The 8,160-nt window shown below is 41.5% G+C and overlaps 1 long non-coding RNA gene and 1 pseudogene across 1 annotated transcript; one reads left to right on the top strand and one right to left on the bottom strand.

Moving 5' to 3' along the window:
* Positions 1-3,103: 3,103 nt before the first annotated feature.
* On the top strand, positions 3,104-7,592 carry LOC123055797 (uncharacterized; annotated as a pseudogene).
* Positions 4,413-5,806, bottom strand: LOC123049386 (uncharacterized). The gene is made up of 3 exons (XR_006423576.1): positions 4,942-5,806; positions 4,779-4,871; positions 4,413-4,688 (listed from the first exon to the last, which is right to left on the bottom strand). It is a non-coding gene; the product is annotated as an uncharacterized lncRNA (long non-coding RNA).
* Positions 7,593-8,160: the final 568 nt, after the last annotated feature.

Raw genomic sequence — 8,160 nt, 5'->3', positions numbered from 1 at the left:
CAAAGAAGAAGGGGAGGGAGGGCTCTAATGGAGGGGTGGTGGAGGGGGAGCATTGAAAGGAACAAGCAAGGTGCAAGGAAAGGGGGAGAGGAAGAAGAGAGGGGAGGAAGAAGGGGAAAGGTGGTAGGTGGCTGGCGGGCATAGCAGTAGCGCGGGTCACCTATGTGCGCTACTGCTATGGTAGCTTGCAAAATATCTACGACTAGTGTTGCACTACCTATAGCACGGGCTAGAGAAACACGCTACTGATAAAATGTTATACATAGAAAAAATAGCAGTAGCGCGTTTATCTAAACATACGCTATAGATCCTAAACTAACAGTAGCGCCGGTTGGACGACCAGCGCTGCTAATATTTATTGATCAGGGGGTGTGGTGTGTTACACTTTAGAAGCTCATCCAGGCTAGGTAACAAGAGCTGCTGCTAACAGATACCAGTAGCGCTCTTTCTAACCAGCGTACTACTAACTACTAGTAGCGTGGGGTCATAAACAAACGCTACTGGTAAACTTCTATCTATAAACATTTTCCTAGTAGTGTTATATGCATATGGTTAGCTTACGACCAACTCCTTCGAAGGCTTACTATAGTACATACTCAATTTCTTCAAATGATGGAATGCTCAAAATCAAAGAATGGAGCAAAGTGATGAATGCGCACACCCAACTAATTGGAGACAACATGAATGTGCGCAAGCCACAAGTTGGAGATAGGTTTATCTCCATTCTTCATTATGGAGATAGACGATTTATCTCTTTTATCGTATTTTACATAGGAGAGAGGAGTGGGTCCTAGGTATTAAGAACAAATAGTTAGTGTTGATTATGACTATGATAATGATTAGAAGTTGTTATCATGTGCTACAATGTGTTAGAGTTGATGATGCATTATGATGATAAGTTGTTAATGGTATTATGATGATGATGATGATGATGATGATGTTGATGACGATGATGATGAGTTATTATATCATTGGGTGAAAGAACCACGGATTAGTTTCAAGTGGATGGATCCAAAGTGACCAAGTCACGCTAATCCATGACTTGGTCACTTTGGATCCATCCACTTGAAACTAATCCATGGTTTTTTCAACCAATGATGTAATAACTCATTATGATGTAAAAACAATCTCTAAATTGCTACTGTATGAAAACTTGTACACTGGTATATGAATACGACATAAAACAAGAAAGAAATAGAATACTTAATAATAGTAGTAGCGCGGGTAGAGAGGCGCGCTGCTAGTAACTACCAGTAGCGCGTTCTACCAAAAACGCTACTGCTAAGTAGGTATAGTAGTAGCGCGGGCAAACCCACGCTACTGCTACCCTTTAGCTGTAGCACCGTAGCAGTAACGTGGTCCCCGTGCTACTGCTAGACGTAAAACCGGCGCTACTGCTAGGCTTTTCCCTAGTAGTGATAGCATAATATCAGTTGGTCCTTCTGCATTCCTTGTGACTATGCATTTCTACCTTTCTTTCACATATTCACAAACAAGAACATGTTGTTGCTGCAAGCTTCCAAACCTGGAAGCTTAGAAACAAGAAGTGATTGTAAAGGTCTTGTGGACTGCAAAATTCTAAACGAAACGATTGTTTAATTTCTTCTGGTGAATAGTATAAGTGAGATTGACGTGGGTTTGCAGACTGGATTGTTCCTTGCTTGATTCATATGCTAGTGGAACAGAACGCATCTTGTCAGATGGTCGCCGTGTCGGCGACGATGACACTAATTTAGCAACTAACAACCAAAATTATTGATGAATTGATGATACTATTATACAACTGAATAAAGGGATGAGCGCTCATAGGATGACAAAGTTTCTTGTACTTGTATTTCTTTTGGGTGATAGCTGTTGATTATTTGTATGAGAAAAACAGAGCATGCTTCAGGTTTATGTGAACATGGTGGTATTGCTGCTTGCTACTTTCCGTTCGATAGACACAAGTTGGAGAAAATAAGAGGAAGGCAGTTTGACAAAACACATAATTCCACCCGTTACAAGAATCCAGTGCATCAACGAAATCAACATTTTTAAGAACTCATAAGTATTTTAAGAGACCGAGGGCCATCACGGAACACCATCTAGCTTCATCTGTTGCATAATCTCGGTCCTCTTTACTGAAAAGAGATGCATGGTACTGTAATTTGAATTAATCTGTACAAGATGTTTTTACTCATGATTCACCTGTGAATATGCAGTAAAACCTACGCTAGTTTACATAATATAGAAGTCTCAGTTCAGTAGAGTGCCTGTATTTTTTTTCACATGAGCTTTCAGTATTTCCAAGCTTTGCCTTGAGATGTTGATATATCTGAAAGTTCAATGTTTCTTGTGCATCCATGTTCAGCTTGTGCGTGCATGTTCAGTCGGCATCTGCGTGTTCAGCTTGTGCCTGGAATGCTAGGCGTGCAAAAAGTTCAGAGACATACGCAGTCCTAGTCGCGCAGGCGGCTGATGCTAATCCTGCTATTAGCAAACGCGAAATGTTGCGGACAATGCGGCCGGCCCGCAGACGTGTCCACTTGCATCCTGAGATCGGGGGCTGGGAGTTGCAGTCCATCGCCGTCGCGGCGACCGTCCGAAGAGATGCGTTCAGTTCAAGCGATCATCCAAGGAGACGCGTTCCGTCCGCACCGCCGCTGATGCAGGTAGGATCGTGTAGTACGGAATAGGTAAAGCTGCCCACCGCTGAGGGGTTTTTCGAAAAAGTACCAGATCAGAACTAAGATGGAGACGGGCATGTTTCTGCAAAATTAAGGCAAGTGTTACATTAGGCGTAGGATTTAAGTTGGATGGCCAGCGTTGATGCAAATAGCCGGATTCATTAGGTTTGGCCAGAATCAAGATGGACGGGGGTTCAGGCTTTCAGCGCCATGATGACTCCCGCGTTCACATCCACTCCGGCCGGCGCCCTCTCCACCTTTCCGCACGCGGCAAATCCGGCACGTTCGACTGGGTGGAGGACCAAAACGATTCGGCCTGCAGTTATTATTAAGGGAAAAAAAAGCAAGGAAACTTTAGTACCACCTTGGATATCTATCGGAAAGGAGGCGTTATTCAAACCTATATATATATATATATACACACACACACACACACAGCTCCTTGCAGCGGACGGACCAAGAAACGCGTCAATTCAATCAATCAATCAATCAAATCAAAGAAGAAGAGAAAGGAGAAAAAGAAGAAGAGGAGGAGAAAAGAGAAAAAGAGAAGAGCCTCTTCTCATCAAACCCCCAATAAACCGGAGATGGAGGGGGAGCTCACGAAGAAGATGGAGAGGAAACTCAGGAAGAAGCTATTGAAGAAGATGGGGAAAGAGAAGCCCCAATCCCTGGTAAAGGAAATCATCTCCGTGGAGAGGGAGCGCAGAGACTTGCATGCCTCACTTACTCCCACGTTCTCTGTCTGGAAAGAAATCGATTCTCAAACAACGTGGGCAATCGCCACAAAGGAGCCTGCTACCGCTACTACCAGGGACGATGAGAATCAACTTGCGGAGTACTTCAACTTGATGCTCCAAGATATGGAGGACCTGGGCCATCGGATGCTTTCTATGCTATATTTTATCAACAAATCCAATGACCCCATCTGCTCCTACAAGGCCACCGAGCTGTGCAATACAGCAGCCGAATTAAATATGCAGATATCCAAGGGATTCAACATGAACCATGAGCCAGAGCAGGAGCCGGAGCCGGGGCAGATCAACTTGTCGACTCTTTTCAGCAAATATTATCGATTTCCCAATAATTACGAGAACACCTTGGCCAAGTTAGACATGAGGGAGGAGGAGACCAAGTGTGAGGATGTTAAGGTGAAGAAGACCAAGGAAGAGGAGGACAAGGAGAATGACCCATCCACAATCGAGTATTTCAAGAAAAGTCTGGAGTATTGCTTGGTGTCTGCTGCCCTGTCATGAATATTTCCCATTAAGAAAAGCCATGTTATGTTATATAAATATGACCTCCTGTTATTGTTTGCAAATAATATGATTATGTATTAGAAGCAGTTTGCTACCTCGGTGTTTGGATCCTCTGTAAGTTTAGGAGAATTATCTGTTGGGGAAGCCATAGCAATAAACTGCGATACCTTGGGGCTGGTCTATTAACAGGACAGCAAGGACACTACTTTTAAGTCTCTCCCTCTGCTTGAACCTTTTTTTTCCAGCAATCCTTGCAACTTCTGTACCCACCAGTCGTCCATGGAAATCACCTCAGTAATTCGAATCTTAAACTTGCAGCGCTCTCCCTTTATGGATAAAGCAGAATTTTATCATAGTGAAATGATTAGAAACACTGTATGCAGCATTGATAGATAGTAGTGACTTTTGAATCGGTCGACAATCCACTAAATTAGAAAGTTCTTCTAATTGTATAAGATGAAACCATCTTTTCAAGCTCTGTGGCAATTTCTGGAGTAGGAACATTAATGTACCATTTGGTAGCTCACAATAATTTAAATGCAAGCAAGCATGTGGTGTAAGACAGATCGACACAGCGTGAGCTGACAATCAACAAAGAAGTAATAAATCCATCCTTAGTAGAGCAAAAATGACCCACCTAAGAAATGACCTACAGTAACGCCAACAAAGAGTGCTACCTGTGGCTCTCTACAGAGGCATCCCGTAATCCAGTAGCTTGGACAGCAAGGGCATGTGCTCCCCAGAGCATGACCACAGCACACGACTGCACATAATTCCATCTAAAATGGGTGTCATAATTCCATCTAAAATGATTTCTTTTTTCAGTTTAAAGCTGACAGCCTATATTGCTTACCCGCTGTCTTATGTAGACATTGTGTGTCTCCTTTTGACTGCTAGATGAAGTTGTTTACATGTCGGTAACTTCAACAGTAAATCCAATAAACATCTGTTGATATAAAAAAATAGTAAGAACAAGTTAGACATAAATGTGATGAAAACTAATTTTGTTTATCGACCTGAAAGTATAGTGTTCTGCTCTGCTCAAGCCTCCAGCAAGGCGCATTGTGAGGAAACAGTGGAAAATTTTCTTGCTGGGGTACTATTTTGTTCACCCCTGGTCTGGTATGTAAAGCATAGCCTAAGAGGTGATCCAAACGCCTGAGCTTTGTCTAGCATCATATAAGCTGAAGTTTTCAACTGTGTGTTTATGCAACCCTTTGTTAGCTGATCCTTAAATTGCATCAGTCTTCTTTCTGGTACCAGTTCTTCCATTGTTCCCCCCTAAATAAATGGATACATAGTAGATACGGATATTACATAATGTAAATGGTAGTGCCAGTTTAAAACAAACACAAAAAATGTGTTCTCTTCTCGTTATATGGAACATGACATATGTAGGGTAACAACTTGATGCTCCAACAACACCAAGTCAATTTTGTCACTTCCCATACTCTTACAAATCAAACTATGAACATCCCTGTGTATGACTGCTTAGTTACATCCTATAAAAGTGGCCCTTCCATAATTGGCAATCAACTTAAAAAGGTAACAGAATTCGATGTATATTTTCATGATTAACCTGTACACCATCTGTATAGTTATCTTGTTTTGAATAAATCAAGCAATTAGTACACTACTAACAAAGTTTAGCATACATATTAATGTCTAACTATGAGACATACACGCATAACAGTAGGGGGGATGTGTGTAACTGTACATATCCTGTACTTTTGTGTGTGTTACTTGTGTGGAGTAACTATGAGATGCAAGTTTTTGTAATAAGTGTCTCCCTATGCTTGAACCTTTTTTCAGCAATCCTTGCAACTTTTGTACCACCAGTTGTCCATGCAAATCACCTCACTAATTTGAATCTTAAACTTATAGCGCTCTCTCTTTATGGATAAAGCAGAATTTTATCATAGCAAAATGATTAGAAGCATTAATAGATAGTAGTAAACTTGTGAATCGGTCGACAATCCGCTAAACTAGAAAGTTCTTCTAATTGTAGAAGATGAAACTATTCTTTCAAGCACTGTGGCAATTTCTGGAGTAGGAACATTAATGTACCATTTGGTAGCTCATGATGATTTAAATGCAAACAAGCCCGTTTTAGAAAAATAATCACATTTTATGTACCTCTAGCTTCAGTGTGCTGTCAATGAAGTTCCGTTTTCTTCAAAATGAAATATTTCTGTTCCAAAGCTTATTCATATTAGAATTCTGATATTTGACACTTGTCTTTGGTGCTGCAGCCATATTGAGCCCTATGCAATTTACACGCTTGTTTTTGATGATATCTTTACATTGCTTATTCATATTAGAATTCTAACATTTGACACTTGTCTTTGTGCTGCAGTCATACTAAGCCCTATGCAGTTTACACACTACACACCTGGCAGCATCCCATCCCCTGCTGCCGTCACTGGTACTACTTTGCAGATCTATTCAATTAAGATAAAGAATCTGAAAGGCTTGAATTGGCCATTCAAAGTGTATGGCAAGGTTGCTGCTCGAGACACTGTGGACCGCAACCGCAACATTCTGTTCTCTCGGCCAAAGTTTGATTATCAAGAACTAAATGGAGAAGTATGTATTGTATTAAGTTTTCTTCTCATTTTATTCATGTTCCGTAGTATAATTGCGATTAGGTATTTATAATGATTATAATTCCTGCAGAATGATTCCTTATGCTTGATTGGCCCGTCTCGTGCGATTGTTAGTTTTGACCATGTCGACTTTGAAGTTGAACTCAAAGTAATCGATGAAGCTGAGTCGCAAAGATTGATTATTTGTACAGGCCGTTACGGCGGTACAGATGATTTTAACACTTCCTCAGCCAGTGTGACTTATGGTGGTGATGGACCTACCTTCTTGCTCTCCAACCATCGTTGTACAACTGAGTTAACACTTGAGCAGCTTCATAAATCGCACCAAGCTACTATTGTGGGCATACGAGTAACCAAAGGGGATTGGCCTTTCAAACATGGATGTCGGGTCATTTGCTTTTGGGCTCCTTCTTCTGCTGTAGATGTGATCGATACCACTTGCAGGTCAATTGTCTTGCTTGATGATCGTGACAAAGAAATACATTCAGGTTCAGGCAAGTATCTTCACTTGTCGAGACGAGTGGTTTCAGTGAAATCATATGGGATTCTGAGAGTGACCATAGAAGCATACGGAGGGCCCGGTCAGTGTATTGCACAAAAGGGGCATGTTGACTTTCCTGTTAAGCAGTGCCAAACAACCGCGTTTGATTGTGTACTTGGGGACACCACATTGGAGGTGGTTGTAGCTTGGTCGTTGCTTATCAAGGACAAAATGGATCTCCAGGTAGCTATGTAATATGTAAACCTTGTATGCTAACTTGTTTACTAAACTATGCAATTTTTTATGGTGCTTAACATCCATTTTTAATGTGCAGGTCCAAGCGGGGCAATTTAATGGAGAAAAGGTCTAAGAGCTTATGTTAATTTGGTAAGTCGATATACGGATGAAACAACATAAGTCTGAACCAATAACTAATTTGTTGAACTTGTGGCCTCTGATTTTGCAAGCAGCATAAATTTGAACCAGTAGCAACAGTAGCATGATTAGCTAGTGTGAAACAGTAGCATGATTAGTAGGATTACTCGAGTCCCATGCTGCTGGTCTCAGTTTTAACCCGTGTTTCTCTTTGTTTCATCAATCTTCTACTAAGTGTACATTTCTGCAATATTAGAATTGAACAAGGCGATGAGCCGATCATAAGCAAGAGGGGAGTAATTCAGTAGCTAAAAAATGGAGTAAGCAAGAGGGGATTTTCTCTGAAACAGAAGACGAAATATATATGAATATAATATGCAAGGGAACAAGTAACCCATACATAGTAACTCCATTTTTCGTCTATGTAACAATTAGACATATATGCAAGGGATCCATCCATATAACTAAACGAGAACTTGCCTCGAATTCGCAGCACACATGTACTACACGATTCAGAGTTGTAACACAAGCAAGGTCCGTTTGAGAGAGGGAAGAGGCCGGTACGGTGAGATTATGGAGTTACAAACAGTAGTAGCAAAGATTGTGGAGTTCCAATGTTATACGGTACTAGATCCTGTGAATGAGAGAGAGAGAGAGAGAGAGAGAGAGAGAGAGAGAGATATGGAAACAGCAGCAGCGGTGGTCGCTGGGTGAAGCGCGCCGTGGATCAGCGAGGATGAGCCGCGCGTGGGATTAGGCACCCACCGCTTGCC

This window comes from Triticum aestivum, chromosome 2D (assembly GCF_018294505.1).
Source record: "Triticum aestivum cultivar Chinese Spring chromosome 2D, IWGSC CS RefSeq v2.1, whole genome shotgun sequence".
NCBI lineage: Eukaryota > Viridiplantae > Streptophyta > Magnoliopsida > Poales > Poaceae > Triticum > Triticum aestivum.
The sequence above is the reverse complement of the archived record's forward strand: the minus strand, read 5'-3'. Positions and strand labels throughout refer to the sequence as shown.